At 50.2% G+C, this 19,045-nt stretch overlaps 1 long non-coding RNA gene across 1 annotated transcript; it reads right to left on the bottom strand.

Moving 5' to 3' along the window:
* Positions 1–280: 280 nt before the first annotated feature.
* On the bottom strand, positions 281–18,891 carry LOC140687699 (uncharacterized). The gene is made up of 4 exons (XR_012062151.1): positions 18,588–18,891; positions 7,234–7,389; positions 2,383–2,459; positions 281–611 (listed from the first exon to the last, which is right to left on the bottom strand). It is a non-coding gene; the product is annotated as an uncharacterized lncRNA (long non-coding RNA).
* Positions 18,892–19,045: the final 154 nt, after the last annotated feature.

Raw genomic sequence — 19,045 nt, 5'->3', positions numbered from 1 at the left:
GGCAAAACGAAACACTCACACATCAAAGATGAATTAATACCCAAGTTCCCCACCACCACCATCCCCAGACCTCTTCAGAGGGGCAATGCCCTGACCCTTGTCCCCATTCACCCGGAGGGAGGATGGCAAAAATGACCAAGACCTTCCAGATCCAGCATCAGTACCTCAGCAGCCCCTGCACTGGAACTTCTCCCCACCCCAGGGAGACCCTGCGAGAGTTGGGGAGTCACTCACCCACGACAAACAGTTAAAAGGAAGAAAGCGGGTCTGGCGATATCAATGCACTTTGATAACAATAAACTCTGCTTTTAATTTATGCTAATGTGTAGGGCTGTGGTGACAGTAAGAACTAAATTACAGAGTGGCTTTCGAGCTGGTAATTATCCCTCCATTTTTCGCTGCTCTGGAAGATGGACACACAATTATGCTCTCTTGCTGTATATTAATACAGATTCTTGACATCTTCAGCAGACCTGGAGCTGTCATCGAGCTTTTTGTCTCCTTTAATTGAAAATTAATGGTTACTGGGTTGCCACGGAAACAGAGGCCACGGACGCCAATGGCGCTCACGTCTCACCAAGGGACTGGCGGCGTCAGAAGTCCTGAATGACCTTGAAAGTTAAAAGAAAAAAAAACTTAAAAAAGAAGGGGAGAGGAGGGGAAATGAGGACAGGAGGGTGGGAGAGTGTGTCGGAGCTGAAAGAAGAGAGAAAGAGGGAAAGGGGGAAGAGGGAGAAAATGGAGAGGGGGAAAAAGAGAAAAGAAAAAAAGATTGCAGGAGGTTGGGGGCATGGATGCTTGAGGAGGGAAATTAAATGAGTAGGTTTTCCCTCTTGATTTTTCTCTCTCAATTCGCATTCATTTTAAGGACCCACTGAAAAATGGGAGCTGGGTCCTAGCTCCAAAATCCATGATTCTACAAATCTGTATTAGGAAGAATGACGGTATCTGCCCAGAGCCCCCGCCCAGGAGGAAGAGACAAAGGCCCCTTGGTGCCCTGGGGGGTGACAGACAGATCAGGGGCAGGGCTGAGTTGTGCCATGTGGGTCCTTCCCAGGGGCCCAGGGGGCTGCGCTGTCAGAACTGGGGGCCAGAGAGGGGGCTGCTTCCTGGGGAGCCCGGAGAGCTGCCACAACAGTACTCCAGCAGTAATGAGCAGGTGAAAGGGCTCTGTCGGGCTAGGCCTTCAGCTTGAAGACACAACAAAAGAACTTAAATGAGTCAGAGGTGGGGGGGTGTGAAGGGGGAGGGTCTTGGCAGGGGGAGGCAACGTTAGGTTTGCCCAGGAAGATGAGAGGTAAAGGGAGGCGGTTCCGAGAGCCTCCAGGCTGGCCAGTGGCTCTGGGCTTGGAAACGTTTTATATCCTAGATGCTGGCAGGCCTAGCACAGATCACTGGGGGCCCCTGAGTGTTCCAACCAGGAAGGTGGGATCCTTCTTGATCAGTCCACCATCCCAGTTCCTCAGTCCAGAACACAAGCTCCGGAAACGCAAAGCAATTCAATAATTACTGGATGTCTCCGGGGAACCAGGAGCCTAGTTCATGAATTGTATTCGGAGCTGGCCCTAGAAAGTCTCACACTTGGGCCAGGGGTAGACAGACAAATCAACAGTTGTAAGGTTAGCCACCCCCTCAAAGATTTCTCTACAGTGATGTTTGGCTTAAACTCTATTCAATAGCTTGTAATAATCTGTAATGAAAAAGAATATGAAAAGGAATATATGCATGTGTATGTATGACTGAAACATTATGTCGTACACCAGAAATGGACACAATATTATGAATTGACAATACTGCAATTTAAAAAAATACATGATTGTTAAAAAAAAGAAAACTCTAGAAACATTCTGGGTGACCAAAAATTGTGAATTGATAAAAGTATGCACCTTACAATACACTCAAAAGACAGAGCACTGTGCAGTCATTTAAATGATGCTGAAGGTGAGGAGGGTAGAGCTCAGTGGTAGGGTGTGTGCCTAGCATGCATGAGGTCCTGGGTTCAATCCCCAGTACCTCCATTTAAAAAAATAAATAAATAAACCTAATTACCCACAACCCCCCCCCAAATGATGTTGGAGTAAACTATTTAATGACGGTGGAAAGGTTCTTGATATTTTGTTTAATGAAGAAACCAGTTTTACAAAACTGTAATGGATTCATGATTCCAAGAAGCTGTGTCTAAACTTTTTGAGATGTAGGTACAAAGTGTGTTATGCTGTAATAAATAGTTACACATATGTGTGTAAATGTGTGAGTGTGAATATGTGTGTAAGTATACAAATGTGAATAGATGTGTAAATGTCCATGAGTGCATGCTTCTGAGTGTGTGAATGTGTGTGTGACTGTATACTTTGGAAAACCGAAGTTATGGTAAAATCTTACCATGGTTATTTCTGATTGGTGGGATTATGGCTGAATTTCATCTCCTTTTTTATGCTTTTCTGTATTTTCCAAGTTTTCTACAATAAATATACATGAATTTTATTGACAATTTTTTAATGGAGTTTTGGAAATTAACTTCTCCAGAAACCAGTCCCCTAGAGAGAAAATCCCCAGCCAGCAGCTCCCCTGCCACACCTGCAGAGACCAGGCCCCTGGCCAGGTTCTTCCCGCCAGAGCTCAAATTCAGCAGACCCTTTCCTCAATTACCAGTATCCATTCCAGGTTCTCACTCCCATCCCAGGCCCTTTCCTACCTGCAGTCGGCGGCCAGGGTGCCCAGAGATGGGATGAGGGGCTGAGGATCCCCAAGAGGGGCTGCAGCATGGGCCAGGGGACCAGGACTTTGCAGCTGCAGCCGCCAAGGCCAGGAAAAGCCCTCCTTGGTTCTTCTGTGAATCTTTATCCCATGTCACAGACCAGGCAACAAGAGCCCAGGGAGACTAATTGACTTGCTCCAAGTCACACAGTTGGTCAGTGGTAGAGCTGGAACCCAACCCCAGGGACTGTCAGGTTTGTCATCTCTGCATGTTTCTCTGCTCTCTTGTCCCTCCCCAGGTCCAGAGAACCCAGGTGCAACTGAAAGTGTCTGTGTATGGCTGGGATTTCTGGACTACATCCTATTCTGGGAAGGTCATGATGACCAATGGCATCTTTTCATGGTCTTTGCACCACTGGCTTGCCCTTGGCGGTACTGGGAGAGAATAGTCATGTCACCCCTAGTTAGAGCAGGAACTTTGGAGAAAGACTGGCTGGGAATGGGGCTCCCAGAAAATGAGGCCTTTCCACCTCTCATCAGACACCTCCTTAAATCCCTACACCTCTCAGCCCCACACTCACAGGCAAACAGGGGCTCTGTCTTCCACCCCTAATTCATACTTCCATTTACTCTCTGCCAAGCCTCAGTCTCCAAAATCAGATTCCACATTCCATTTCTCCAGGAGGCTTTTGGGTGATTGACTTTGGATTTCTCCTAGAATTCTTTCCCTCTGCCCACCCATAGTAAATGCAATTTAAAGGCGGAGCGGGGAGAGTATAGCTCAGTGGTAGAGTGTGTGCTTAGCATGCATGAGGTCCTGGGTTCAATCCCCAGGTCCATCATAAATAAGTAAATAAATAAACCTAATTATTCCTCCCAAGAAAATAAATTTAAAAAAAATGCAACTACCCTCATTGCACACATCCCCTGTGGCAGGCCCTGCTCCAAGCACTGTTCACGTGTTTATTCCCTGCATCTTCTTAGCAGCCTTACCATTTTCTCTCACTGAGGCAGAGAGAGGTTCCAACTTCCCCAAGGTTTGTACAGCGAATCAGAGGCAGAGCCAGAGTTCAAACCTATGCTGTCCAAGACTAGAAGCAATACTCTTAACCACTCCACCAGTAACAACGAAAGGGGTCTGAGGTTTCACTAGAATTTTGTTGCTCTGGCTGATCTGAACTCAGCTCATTTGGCTGGGCTCTTGTGACATTTCAATGATGAGGCAGGTCAGGGTGAAGGCCTTTCCACAGAACAGAGATCTTACATTTGTGGTTAGGTGGAAACAGACTTACCCCTTTCTGTAAGATGTAGTGCATCTACCATGTTGGCCTGGGAGGCTCTCACAGAGTAGGAACAATTTTGTCCTCACTGGACCTGCCACTAACACTCAGGACAGGCTCTGCACGTGGAAGAGTGTTAACAGGGCAGCAGGCTGGCCCTCTCATGGCCAACTGGGGACAATCAGTGGGGACAGGTCCCAGGCCAGGACCACCATGCCTCTGCCCCACCCTTAACTGAGTCCTGAGGACCAGAGGAGACCCATCCCCTTCCATCCCCTGCGTGCCCATCTCCACCTCTCTCCTGTCCTTCCCCCCACCTCCCTGCCTCACCCCTGCTCACTTCCCTCTCCGCCCACTTTCCCAGAGCTAGAACAAACAAGAAGACAAACCCAGCAGCAGAGGCGGCTGCGGCTGCGGTGGCAGCAGAGCAGCAAGGGGAGCAGGGAACTTGCCTTCATGCCCCGGCTTCCCTGATCCCGACCTTAATCCCCGCTCAGCATCCTGTCAGCCAGGTTGTTCTCAAACTGACATTGCTGCAGGCGCCTTCTCGGCAGCCTTTCCTCAGATCTGCCTCCTCCAGGGACTTCTAAAGAGGAGCCTGAGGTTTCTCTGTTACAGCCGGCTTCACTCGCTGCCCTCAAGCAAAGTCTGGGCTCCCAGGGGGCCGTAGGGAGAGGGGGCTGCAGGCAGGCAGTGCCAGGCCTGGTGTTTCTGAGGAAGAGGGGAGGATGGAGGTGGCTGGACCCCAGAGGTTTCCAGAGTGAGGGCCAGACTTGGAACAGGAGCCCAGCCAGGGTTGTCAGTCTCCCCAGTGCAGGGAGAGCCTTGCCCAGGTGTGTGGGCCTGAGAGACAGAGGGAAACTGAGGCTGGAGCCCAGGGAATTCAGGCTGTGCTAGTTCTGGTTGTGGAGGAAGCAGAGGGTCTGCGATTTTCTGAGTCTCCTGCGAGATCCCAGTTCAGGGTGGGTTGGGAGATAGGAGCGGCTTGGGCCTGTGCTGAGTTTATATGAAAAAAACTCCACTTATGTGCATGAATCAGTGGGCTTCCTGACACATACTGGGTGCTGGTTGCTGGCTGCTGGGAGAGGAACAGGAATGGCAGCCTGGAGACAGGGATGAAGTGTCCGAATCCCAATCAGGCTCTGCCACATATTGGCTGTGTGTCCTCGGGCCAGTTGCTTGGCTTTTTTGAGCCCCAATTTTCTCATCTCTAAGGACAGGGGTGGTTATAATAAAAGCTTCCTTGCTGGATCAAGGAAGTCTAGAGACAAGGGGTGCAGACCATATGGGGGTTAGGATGATTTTTACTACTCATGTCACCGTCCACAGGGGCCATTAGAGGCCAGAGCTTTGTCTGGGTCTTCATGATAGGGGACTCCACATGCAGCAGAATCACCTGAGAACATGAGTGTGTGCAGGTGAATGTTTGTGGGGGCGTCTGGGCAGGACCCCCATGAAACTGCTGTGAGTCCCTATGTTTGAAATCAAGTTCAGCCCGCAGCCTGAACAAATGCCCAGGGCCACGCTCTGGCCAGCCCCTCCCCTGCCCCCCACTTCCACTCGCATTCTCCAGCTGTGACACACCCATACTGCCAAGGGGACAGGGATGCAGGGGGCCCCTGGAAACCTAGGCAAGGGTGCTCCTTAAGCCTTCCTCACACGGCCCTTCTCTCCTGGGACCCCCTCAGGGCCACAAGTGCTCCAGAGACCCCAGATGCTCAGCTTCCCGTCCTGGGCATTTGCCTGCAGACAAAGAGCTCTGAGACCAGGATGCAAGCTGGGTGGGCTTCGTGAGAGTCCATAAGGTCCCAAAGACAAGGGGCTACATGAATAGCAAAGAGGTCACCTCCCCATCCAGCCTCTCCACTCCTCAGAGGGGAGGGAGGGAATCTTGGAGAGAGGGCAGCAAAGCAGGTTCTAGATGAAGTTACTCCATCTCCTCAACAGGAGTCCTCCCGGGAGCAGTAAGGAGAGCCCTGGCTCCTCCTGCTACCAGGATTTGCCTGGGGTGGCCTGACATGAGTCTCCGAGCCTTGATGTTCTCCTCAGTAAAATGGGAATATTATTGCTTGTCAGTGTTGTGGAGCAGGAAAAATAAAGCCACACATATAAATTAAAGCAGTGCCTGGTGCATAGTAAGTGCTCAAAGATGTGCAAACCGCCCTGGCTGACACAAAAAGCTTGGTTGTGTCTCTATGAGCATTATATGGTAGTAAGAATAAAATGTTGATGGTGTTTTAGGTTACAGAGATGGGTATGCATGCCACAAAGTTGAAGCAGATAGATCCAAATGCCATAGAACTGTGCTTGGCACCTAATTGGTGTTGGTAAACTCTCATTTCCTCTCCTCCTTCCTCTCTCCCTCCCTTTTGACTAGTTTTATCATTCTTCTGACCAATTCATTCCTGCTCTTTTGGGTAAGTCAGACTTTCTCGACCTAAGCACAATGCTTCCTTCTCGTCCTTGGGGGCAGGGCCCGCCCTTAGGGTGCTGCTGTCTCCGTGTCTTTGGGAAACCACTAGTCTCAGAAGTCCCAGGAACTTGTCAGCCATGCGGATTCCTGGACGCTCTCCACCTGCTGAATTAACACCCTGGGGGCCAACCTGGGCATCAGCATTTGATCAGCTCCTTTGTGATCCTGACGCCCATTGAACTTGGAACCCAGCTCCTTGATGCTCTTTCTCTTTTGCACTGAGTCCTCACTATTTGTTCTTATTCTGGTCAGGCAGTGTTTTAAAAGTCTTTATCTCGGGAATGTGGCTGCTTCTCCCACCAGCTAGGAGATCCCAGTGGAACAGTCTCTGAAAGAATCCCTGAGGCCACCAGGCAGGACTGATGCCATGTTACCTGTGTACACACACACACAAACACACACACAGTCTGTGGGAACTGGGGCTGCCCAATCCATCTTCCACAGTAGACTGCATCCTTCAGAGGTTGGTACCTCTGGGTTTCCCCAGTAGGTGGCCTGGGACCCCACTCAGGCTCCACATCAGACAAGGCATGGGCTCCCTGCCCTGGCCTTCAGAAAGACAGGTTCAGTGGGGAGAGGTTGCCTTCAAGCTTCCCAAAACCTTCCCTGCACTGGGAGTTGGGGAGCAGAGTCACTTTCTGCTGCTTCTTCTGTCCCTGGAGCAACCCCCTAAAGGATGCCTGCCTTAGTGTTGGGGGAGGGACAAGGAGGGGCACTCTCAGATCTCTAACAGCTGACATCCCCCCACACTCTAAGGGCCCAGACCCTTGTAACTACTCCCACCTGCCTTAGTGTTCAGTTGACCAGAACTCTTCCGAGGGAGGTGCCCTGGGAAAACAGAGGGATGGTGGGATGGGTGAGTTTGAAGTCCTGGCCTTCACAACCAGCTGCGCAGACAGTGGCAAGTCCCACCAGGTCCCTATTCCTTGATTTCCTCACCTAGAAAGCAACACTGAAAGTTAAGGAAGCCTCAGAGAGACCATGAACACCAAACTGCTAAGTGGACACACAGTTTGGCTCTGTTATTCAGGTTTCATAGAAGGCATCCTTTTGCACCCTCTCCCCAGCAGGTGCAGGCTACCTAGGAAGCCTCCTATCCCATCCACCCCTTTCAGGGAGTCTTAGCCTCAAGCCACGAGTCTCTTAAAACAAGCTCACTGGCTTGAGGGGTTTCACAGGCAGCTGGGAGGGGCTCCCCAATCACCCCAGCTCCTTCCAAATCAGTGGAGTCAGAAAACCCGGTTCTAAGGCAGCCTTGAGCCACGATGTCAGCCCTGGAGCCGTCTGGGGGGAGGCAGGGAGGGGAGGCACCGGGGTAAGGAGGACTCTGGGAACCAGATCCCGAAACTCCCATGGGCGTGAGACCAGAAACCCAAACCCTGGCCCCCCACCCCGCCCCCCCAAGCCACCGTCCGGAAAAAATAAACTATTTCCTGCAACCAGCTCCGAAACAAAGTCTGTGAGTGAGCTGTGACACATGTTACATAAATAGAAGCCGCAGAGGGGAAAAGCCTGTTTTCTCTTTCATTATTTATCACTCTCTAACCATCTCCAGCTGGGTGAGTAAACAGGCGCATTGGCCCATAATGAGGAACAGACTGCTGCCGTGGGGCTGCCGGAGGGGCGTGGGGGTGAGCGGGAGGGTGTGTGTGCATGGTCTGTCTGTCTGTCTGTCTGTCTGCCCCCAGAAGGAGGCGTGGGAGCCTGCAATGGAGGAAGCTTGTTGCGGGGTGCCGCCTGATTCCAGCCGGCAAAGGGGTCCCCGCCTGGTGCCCTGGCTGGGGTGGGGCAGGGTGGCCCGGAGGAGGCCTGCTACCTCCCCACCCTGAAGGCTGCTTGGAGATCGGGTGTGCTGGATGGAGGAGGAGTCAGAAGGGGAGAGACTGTGTGGGTGGGAGAGGATGTGAGAGGTATGGAGCCAAGTGTGAGGCCGCGAATGTGCCGGGTCTTGGAGCATGACCCCGGTGGGGTGGCCTCTGAGTGTGGCCGAGGGGGCATGCGGGAGTGTGAAGGAATGACGGTGAGGGGTGTGGGGGGCCATGTGTAAGACTGGAGGACTGAAGGAGAGTGTGTCTGCGAGTGTCTACATGGGCATGTGTGATACTGGTGGCATATGTGGTATGTGTGATTTTGTGACTCTAAGAATGTGTGAACATGTCTGTGTGACTTTGAGAGTGTGTACATCTGTGTGTCACTGTGGGACTGTGACACGTACATGTGAGATTTTTATGGCCATAAGATGTCTTTATGGGTTGAATGGTGTCCTCACCCCCAGCACCTCGGGACTGGATCTTACTTGGAAATAGGGTCGTTGCAGATGTAATCAGTTCAGATGAGGTCATCCTGGAGTAGGGTGGCCCCTAACACAATAAAAAGATGTCAGTGTGAAGACACCAGAGAGACACAGAGACACCTGTCCACATGAAGATGGAGGCAGAGATTGGTGTGATACACCTACAAGCCAAGGAACAGCCGGGGCTGTCAGAAGTTAGCAAGAAGCAAGGAAGGGTCCCCCCTTACAAGAAGGTTCTCAGGTTGAACCTTGGTTTTGGACTTCTAGCCTCCAAAACTGTGAGACAGAACTCAAGTTCTTTTGTTTTTAGCCATCCGGGGTGTGGTACTTTGTTACAGCAGCTCTAGGAAGCTAATACTGGTGTGTGTGAACATGTGTGAGCTTGGGAGTAGGTAAATAAGCATGGAAAACCATAAGAGTGTGTGTGTGTGCGTGTGACATCCTGGTAGTGAAGATTGTTTTCTTTTTTTGTTTTTTGTTTGTTTGCTTTTAATGGAGGTACTGGGATTGAAATAGGACCTCGTGCATGCAAAGCATGTGCTCTACCACTGAGCTGTTATCCTCCCCCCCAGCAGTGAAGATGGGTGTGGGTGTGACCATCTGTCTATGGGAGTGTGTAAATCTGTGCATGAGTCCAGGGAGTGTGTGAGCGTGTGGGTGTTTGTCTGTACTGGCACACACCCACTTTGTATCTATATATCATCAGCCTGGAAAGGTCTCCAGCAACCAGCCTCACTTCCCGCTGCCTCTGCACACCCCCAGACCCTCTCTGGACTTTGAGCAGCCCTGCCTGAGGCCAGGTCAGCTCTGGAGAAGAGCTGAGATGCTTTTGCAAAGGGTTGCCCACAGCCTGCTCCCACCCAGGGGTCATCCTGAAATCAAGGTTTAAACCTCACCCTAGACTTCAGGACCCAATCTGCTCATGAGGAACAGAGATGAGACCAGGCCTGAAGGCTGGAGGCAGTAAGGTGAGGGGCAGACTCGTCTGTGTCCTGGGCATTGTTGTCTGAAGCCTGATTTCTCTCTAGCTAAACCAAAAACCCATTCTTCTCATTAGCAGAACTTTTATTTAAAAAAAAATTGTACTCAATTATTATTGTAATTCCATCAATAAAAATTTTGTGGAAATTAATTTTTTCTTATTATACAGTTTGCTACATAATATCCTTGATTTTGCCTCAGCCCACAAAGCCTAAAATATTTACTGTCTGTCCCTTTCCAGAAAAAGTTTGCTGGTCTCTGCCTCCCCTCCTGAACTCTGCCATTACAGACACACGTTGGCCATAGTTCACCAACTGCTGAAGCAGAGCCCTCTAAGCCCCTGGACTTTTGACTGGTTTGGAGAGGAGCAAGTAAATCCTTAGACAGGTCCCACAAGCCAACATTTGCCTGGACAATTCATTGGACTGATCTGGGCAGGATATGAATATGAAGCCATGGGGCTCCCTCCATGGACTCAGAGAATGAAGGCCCCTGCACCCACCTGCCCCCTGCAAGGGAAAGGCAGAGTTACCAATGCAGAGAACCCAATGGCATCATTTTTTTTTAGACCTTGGATCACACATCACCTGCAGCAAGTCCTACCTCTTGCTGTATCACTTACGCAAGTCAATCAATTCCTATTGTTATTTAAGCCCATCTGCAATGAGTTTTCTGATGCTTGCACCGAAAGAAGAGTGTCTAATCCAGCTAGGGGCATTCAAGGAAAACTTCTGAGAGGAGGTATCAGGTAAGTTGGGTCTTAGAGTCATCAGCGAAAGCAACTGGTAGAAAAAGTATTCCAAGCAGAGGGCACATCATGAGAGGAAACAGCACAGCACATGACACAAGACCCAAGTGGCTGAGCTGGAAGTGGCCAGGGATGAAATCAAAGATTCAAGAAAGGATACCTTGTGCACCAGATCAAGATGCTTAAAATACCCTGTGGTAATGGGTCTTGAACAAGGCATGACAAGTTCACATTGACACTTTTGATTGAACTCTGACCACTTTGGAGGATGGACCAGCTGGAGGTACAGGGAGAGGATCAGGTTGGAAGTGGGAGTCAGCTCAGAGGCTGCTGGAATACCCCAGGTAGAACATGATGAGGGTCCAGGCAATGGCAGTAGGAGTGGGGATGGAGAGGAGGGAATGATCCTGAGAAATATTTTGGAAGCCGCATCCACAGGACTTGGTGACCGATTATATGTGAAAAAGAAGGGATAGGGAGAATCAAGGGGTGATTCCTAGTTTCTAGAGTGACTAGGTGGACTGTAATCCCACCACTGGGGAGAAAACGCATTGGTGGAGCATGTCTTTGGATACAGATGATAATTTGGGTCTGGGACATGTTGGGTCTCCATCCCAACAAACATGGGAGTGGGTCCAAAATAGTGACAGTGCTTGAAGTCACCAACCCACAGATTTATGCAACCCTTGAGGGTATATGGGATTGTTCAAGAGGACATGTAGCTTGAGAAAAGACAAGGAGGCTCAAGGCTGAAGCCTCGAGAACACCAAGCATTTAACAGGGGACAGCGGGAGATGACAGAAATCTGCAAAAGCACATGGGAAGTAGTCAAGGAGGAGAACAAGAGGGCAGAGTGTGGCAGGCGTTGGCATTCTGCCCATGTATCTCAGCACTTACCTCCAAACGGAGAAGGCTGCTTACTGCCAACACCTGCTCTTTGCCTGAGGGTTTTTTCTGGCCATGGAAACACCCTTGGCTCTGGCTCAGGGCAAGCCGGAAGTGCTGGAGAGTTCACGTGCCTGGAAGCAGCCCTCCACCAATGGCGAAAAGGGAATTGGTGGATAAATACCCCAGCTTCCTTGCCCCATCGTATGGACAACTTGAGGCATGTCTCATACATCTTTGGGGGGCACCCCTTGCTCTCAGTGCATGATAACATTCCCTGTGTTGGCCTCCTGCCCCCACCTCCACTTTCCCACTCCCCTAATCCTTGTGTCAGAGTTTGCTTCTCACAGAACCTCAGTGAAGAAAAAGGTATTGTGAAAACCAAGCAAGTAGTAAATTGTAAGATGTTCTCTCCAAGTAACTTTTGTCTTTGGGGTTCATCCCTGCCCTCCCCTGCCGGGGGCAATGCCCACCTCCACACTCACAGAAGATGCAGGCCAATCTCTCCCCTGGGCCTGAGGTTCCCAGCAAGGGACTTTCCAGAGTCTGAGGCTGAGCAAACTATCAAGAAATCCTTTCCCAGCTCTCACCCACCTCCTCCTCTTTTCTAGGGATGGCTGCATGCAGGGAAATCTGGTCACAGGCTCGTAGAATGCAAAGGCTTGGAAAGATTCCTCAGCCCTGAGTCCACCCTCTCCTTGTACTCCTGGCTCTGTCCTCTCCTTTTCCAGTATTCCAAGTAACTTTCACTTTTTTCCATTCATCCTATGTCTAGCCCTGTAGGTGTTCATCGCTTCTCTTTCTGTCTGTGATCCAGGAACTGGGTCTGATGACTGGCCAGGGACCCACAGGGAGGCAGGGAGGGCTGAGTGACCTGGAAACACTCCCTGCTTCCAGTCAGCATATGTCCAACCCACACTGCTCCTCATCTCTTACCTCTCCAGGCAGGAAGCCAAGGGGAATGGCCTTGAACCAGACTTTGGGGGTAGGGGGAAGGGCCCTCAAAAAGCCATACAGCAGAGTGATGAATTGGACATCCTGGTGTGTTACAAGCCAGGGTGTGAATACAGGCACTGTGCTTACATAATTGTGGAATTGTGTGTGAGTTTCAACCTTTTGGAGCTTTGGTCTTGTCATCTGTAAAATAAGGATAAGAACAGTTCCCACCTGACTTAGGCTGGGTTTCCCCAGAAGCAGGCGCTGAGACATCTATTCCAGTACACATGATTGATTTAGGAGGTAGAGAAGTAGGAGAGTAAGATAAGGAAAAGTAGGAAGGTAATAAATTGAGTTATCAAGCCAGATGCTTAGATGGGCCCAGTCCTGCTGGGAAAACCCTGGAAGAACACATAAAACACACATTTCAGCTATCCCATCAGAGGGGTGAGGGAGTGGGGATATTTATACACCAATTCCCATCCATCATGAGTGAAGGGCTCTCCTGGATGGTGCTCTGGCCTCCTACAGAGTGGCAAAGCAGGGTCCAATGCCCAGAGGGAACCCTCAGGTAAAGATAGGTAGATGATTGGAAGCCTTAGGGGTGTAAGAAGTGGTCAGGGTGAGGGCATACACACAGGACACCGACAGCATCTAGTACATCATCTCAGAGGGCTGGTGGGAAGTGAAATGAAGTCACATGTGAAGAGTGCTTATTAACACAGTGACTGGTGCATAGTTGATTCTTCTCTAATCAAGGTCTAGTCTCATTCCAGCCTTCAGATGCCTGGCTCCGGGGACTTCCTACTGCCCAACAGCCACAAGAGAAGTGTTGGAGGCTAGAGAGTCAGGGGTCAAGAGCAGATGCAGCTGGAAGAGAGAAAGCTAGAAAGAAGATGGGGTGCAGAGGAACTGGGAAGGAAGTGGGCCCCGGAGTCCAGGCCAGACTTGGAATGTGACTGAGACTGGTGTGAAAAAGCCCAGGAGAGTGTGTGATCCCCACTCCATGGGCCCGACAGACACCATGCATAATCTCTCTTCTCCTCTCCCCTTAGATCCACCCTACAGCTATTGGGTCTGCCATCTGAGGGCACTGCCTTCTCTTCAAAAGTAAATTAAATTATCAAACATTAGGGCTACCGTGGGGGTCAGAGCTACATATGAAAAGTGCCTGGTATACAGTAGATGCTCAAGAGGTGGTAGCTATTTCCAGTGTGAGGCCACCTTTGGCTTTCCTCCTTCACATCCCACCTCACCCTCCAGTGGCTGTGACTGAGACCCCAAATCCCAGGCCTTCCAGTTTCCATGGGGAAGGAATGCTTCCCTCGCTGATCACAGAGCTCTAAAGGCAGCAGCAGTGGGCAAGCATGAAAGGGCACAGGGAGGAGTGATGAGAACACAGACCTCTGGGAGGAGGGGATGGCCCAAGGGAGTGAGAGTGCTCCCTTGTCCCCTTTTCTATCCAAGTCGCCACCCTGACCCCCAACACCTTCTCTCAGGTCACTGAAGACACAGTTACTGAGTAGGTTCTACAAGTTCCCCCGCTTGCCCTGAGGTGTCAGGCTTTTTTTTTTTTTTTATAACTAAGTATCAAATCATAATCAAATCAAATCAACATGTATTTATTGTCCATCAACTATGCAAAACGCACTGTGCCGGGTGCAAGAGGAAATCCCCAAATGACTAAAATCATAGCCCCTGACCTTAGTTTATTATCTAGTTAGAGAGATGAGGCATAAATGGTTAAACAGTTAACAAACAATACAATATGTTTAAAGTTACTTGATGCTTACGAAATAGAAGTTAGCCCACAACAGGAAGGGCGCTGGGGTAATCAAGAAATCATGATGGTGGCTCCAATCTCTCAGATGCCTAAGCTGAGAATCCTACATGAGTTATACTCACTCACCACGTCTCTGTCAGACCCTTGTCTTTCTCCCTCTTCTACAGTTGAAGAAACTGAGATTTAGCCCTCGTGCTTTAGGATTTCAGGCTAGAAAATGACAGAATCCAAGCATCTGAAATCCCTTTACAGAAGGGGTCTCATTTCGCCCAAAGATGCTGTGTTCTAATTGATGTAAAATTGTCCACTGCTTGTAGGGTTATTGTTCATTTCCTGATCTTTAATGAATGATTTTCCACCAATCAGTGCAGAGTCCAGTGCCCATCACCCCGTGGACAAGGCCTGAGTCTCTGAGTCCCAAAAGTGACAGCAGGGAGAACTGTAAACATCTCTGAGCACCCATTACCTGGCAGCCTGGCACAAAGAGGGGCAATCTGGCCCCACCCCAGGCCTGGGTGCCCTCCCCTGCTCCACAGCCCTCTAGGACAGCTCCCCACATTGCATGGTCCTCTACTCAGGGCAATATGGTAAACTGATAAGCCTCCCCTACCAAGGGTAGGAGCCCCCCCCTTAAAAAGGGGAGAGTCTGGAGAGTGCCTTGAAGGTTCCTGGCACAGTTCATTAAGATATCAACCCTTAATGAAATATTTCTTTGTTTAAATCGTCATTTATCTTGGGGAACAGGGGCCTTTGTGGCAAGGGAAAAGGCTACCCGCTTCCACCCCTCCCCCGCCTCCAACCAGCACAGATCCTGGATCTTTCAGAGTTAGAAAGATTGGGAAGCAGGGTGGGGAGGAACAGCTGGGAGATGGGGAGGAGAGAAGATTCCAGAGTAGAGGAACAGCAGGAAAGGGGGTCAACTTGACTAAGCAGGAGGCAAAAAAGGAGAGACAAGAAGAAGGCCCTGGGGGTGGGGAGGACGCTGCTCAGATGGAAGCCCACTGCAGTGTGACCACAAGAGCCAAACGTCGGAAGCATCCCAACTGTCTATCATTGGGAGGCTGGGTAAAGAAACAGGGGCACACTGATGTGGTGGATCACTCTCCAGCAGTCTTTTCAATTAATGACCTAGAGATGCACATAGCAAACCTGAACTAATCTTGGCAACATGAAATTTAGTAAATAACCACCAACAAATAGTAAAAGCAAGGAGCATGAAGATACTTTTTATTTAAAATTTTAAGACACCCAACCACACTAAATGATTAAAAGAAACATAAAAGTTACTTGGGAAGGCTACCTCCCAGCTTCTGGAAACTGGCTACCTCCGGCAAGGGAAGGATGGTGAAAGGGAGGGAGGGATGTGGGAGGACCTCCACTATATCAGCAACAATTTACAGGGGTTTGGGGTTGTTATTTTTTTAAACACAAAGAAAGATGCACAAATCATTAAGTGTACACCAGCTTAGTTTTCACAAAGTGAGCACACCCATGGAACCAAATCCCAAATTCAAAAAACAGAACATTTCCAGTCCCCCACGAACTCCCTCGTGCCTCTTCCTAGTCAATACCCAGTCTAGAGTAGCCATTCTCCTGAGTTCTAATACCTCAAATAGTTTGACTGATTTTTTAATTTCAGATACATGAAATTTGTCTCTTGTGACTGGCTTTTTATGCCCAACGTTCTGTTTGTGAGACTTCTTCCTGTTGTTGTGTGTGGCAATAGCTTGTCCATTCGCATTACCAGGTACTAACCCACGTATGAGAATATCATGATTCATTCAGCTATTCCACTGTTGACAGTTACTGTGAATGGTGCTGCTAGGACCATTCTGGCATATGCCTTTTGCTGAACACATATATGGCTGCATTTCTATATACTTAGGCGTTGAACCGCTACATCATGCTGGTAAAGTTTTGTTCTTTAATAACTTAAAAGAAAATGGTTTTGAGTGGGTAAAAGAAGTAAGATTCAAGCAGATGAATGGAAACATAAATATCTGGGTCTAGATGTGTTGGGACCGTGGGAATAAGGGAACCAGTGTTTCTGGACACAACCCCACCCCACCTCAAGCGCTAGGCCTGGTACTAAGAACAAGCTTGCCCACTAGTCCACTTCATCCCCACCACAGGAAGAGGCAGCTGACCCTGGGAAAGAGCATCTCTTCAGAGCAAGAAGGACCTGGGGCTAAGTCCCTGCTGCACCATCTCCTAGCTGTGTGACCTGGGGCAAATTGCCTGACCTCTCTGAGCTTCACTGCCTCACTGAAAAATGAGAAAAGCCACTACACCAGGGGTGATGCAGCATGTGAATCAAGTGCCTGGCACACAGCAGGCCCTTAATAAGCATCAATTGCCATTCTATGTATGATTTGCTGTTTTGTCGGGTCAGTATTCTCATTTTTAGGTAAGGAAACTGGGGCTCACGAAATGGAAAATTAGTGTTTATGGAAAGTACTTGATGAACAGGTCATGGAGCTAGATGCTTTGCCCTGGCTTTTCCATACTACCCTCCCAACCCTGCTAGGAGGTATTCTCCCAGTGACATGGATGGGGAAACTGAAGCCCCATCCTGTAACTTGCCTGGACCACACAGCTGGTAAGTGACAGACACAGAAGTTCTACTCTAGGCTGCCTCACTCCAGCCCCTGTGCTCTTAACCACAGCCTCCCAAGTAGCGCCAGGCCATGGGCCCTGGTTCTTGCCACACCACAGCCTCTGGCCCTGGACCCTTTGAAGGAACAAGGACAGAAAGAGGACCCTCCTGCCTGTTCCCCATCACTCTGGCTCAGGAGCCAAGGGCTACTCTTTTAAACCTTCTCCTGAAGTTCTTGCAGCAGGAGGAAGGGCTTTGGACTGGCTGCTCTGATTTCGGGGTGTGTGTTCTGTACCTTTCTTTGATGAGGCCTTATTTCCTCATTAAAATGCCCTCAAGGTGAGGGCCAGACAGGCTCTTTTGCCCCTGTGGGCCTCCTGATGGACTCACAAGGTGCTGGGAACTAAACTGGCTTGGAGATGAGGGTGAACTGAAATGAAAGCCAAAGCATTTCCCAGGAAAATCCCTTTGGGCCAGTGAGCCCACATGTGAGGGCTGGAGGGCTGCTGCAGGAAGGTGAGGGGACAGAGGCATGGGGCATGAGAGCCAGCCAGAAAAGAGCTGAGATGCCCATTGGAGGTCACCTCACCCCTTCTTTTGTATTGAAAGTCCCTAGTGCCCACCCCCGCCTCGAAGCCTCTGCAGGAAGGATGAGAAGGTGGCCGAGGGTCATGGGCACGGCCCAGTGGGCTTACACACAAGGACCTGCCAGCTCTAGGCCTGACCACACACTCTGACTCCCATCAGAGCTGACTCTTCATAGAAGAGAAATGGGATCACACCACCAAAGGCTTCCTCTCTCCCAAACTGTACTCCTCAGGTAACTCATAAGCAGGCAGTGCTGCTTTAAAGGCCTCCATGAATTTCTGCCCTGTCCTGACTGAAGTGGCTCTGGTTAGAGCCTCCCTCATATTTACCAGCCATGTAAGCCCGGGCAGGTAACTTAACTTTTCTGTGCCTCAGTTTCCTCCTCCGTAAAGTGGAGGAGGAAACTGTACTATCTACCTCATAGGGTTGTGGTGAAGATGAAATAAGTCCTATGCCTGGCCTGTGGCAGCACTGTGGTTATTTTATTCTTATTGCTTCTGCTATTGCTACACTGGAAAGAACATTGTGATATCCACATAAATGGTACTGAGAGTCCTCCACCCAACAATTTCACATCTAGATAACTGAAAGGCTCCAGCAGAACCTAAGCATGCCTGTCACACCTGCCCTCTATAGGGGAAATACACAGGATCTGGACCTGGACAGGTAGCACTGACATTGCAGCTGCTTCTGGCTATTTGCACCCAGAGAGAAGGGATGGAATAAGTGATGGAGAACCCAAGAGGCAGCCTCCTCTCCTTTTCTTCCAAATCCCATTGAAAAGGCCTTCTCTTCTAAGAAATCCTAGGAGATATTCCTGGCATACCCTAAGCTCTGATCCCTGAAGCACCCACAGCTCACGCTTCCTCAGGAGCATCCTGCGACTGTCAGTCTCCACCTTCCTCCGGTGATTTGGGCCAGGAGAGACTTCTAGAGCCATTGCCTTCCTGCCCTCACCCAGAGCAGGGTCGTTCCTTGGTCATGGACACTCCTTGATAATTCCTGAGGTGCCCCTCACCTCTTCCCACCGCAACACCAAGAGCCAGACTAGAGATGTTTAGCGGGGGTGGAAGAGGGAGGGAAGATTTATTCAGGTTTCCACGGGTCTCTGTGTGGGGCGTCTGCTACCAGTACAGCCCTCCCACTTGGATCCGGAGCCTTTCCTCATCCGGACTTCCCGGTCCCAATCCAAATACACACCACTGCCACCACCACAATCCCTCCGGTCCCTCCCCCCACGCTCCCTAGCCCTCAGACAAAAGACGTTGAGTTTTGTTTACAATCTAATTTGTCTTGATAATTGCCTCTACTTTGCACTTCGCTTTACCCGCTTGGATCCGGCTTTGGGCCCCTTCTTCACTGGTTCGCAGAGCACTTTAGGGGAAATTCCCCTTCCGGAGAGGGAGGCGGCGCGCGCCAAGGGTGACCGTTCACAAAGCCCAGAAGGAGCCTCCCCATCTCCCCAACCCCCGATTCAAAAGCCTACCTCCAGCCCCATGCAGCAGGGCACAGGAGGGAGGCGAGAAAGGGCACCGGCTCTGGGCTCTGGACTCTGGGCCCCTCGGCCACTCCCCGCGCCAGGCGCAGCCCGCCGGGAACCAATGAACCGTGTGGGAGCAGGGTTTGGCTGTACCTCCAGACTTAAGAGAAAGACTAGGGTTTGCAAAGCGCGCCTTGGGATTCGCGAGGCCAGGGTGAATTCCTGGGTTCTCACCATCTCCCCTCTTCTTACAGGTCCGCAGCCCTACGCCTTTTCCCCAGATCCCCACTTTTCTTCCCCTTAAG

The sequence above is a fragment of the Vicugna pacos genome, chromosome 20, assembly GCF_048564905.1.
Source record: "Vicugna pacos chromosome 20, VicPac4, whole genome shotgun sequence".
Classification (NCBI taxonomy): domain Eukaryota; kingdom Metazoa; phylum Chordata; class Mammalia; order Artiodactyla; family Camelidae; genus Vicugna; species Vicugna pacos.
This window is presented reverse-complemented; position numbering and strand designations above follow the sequence as displayed.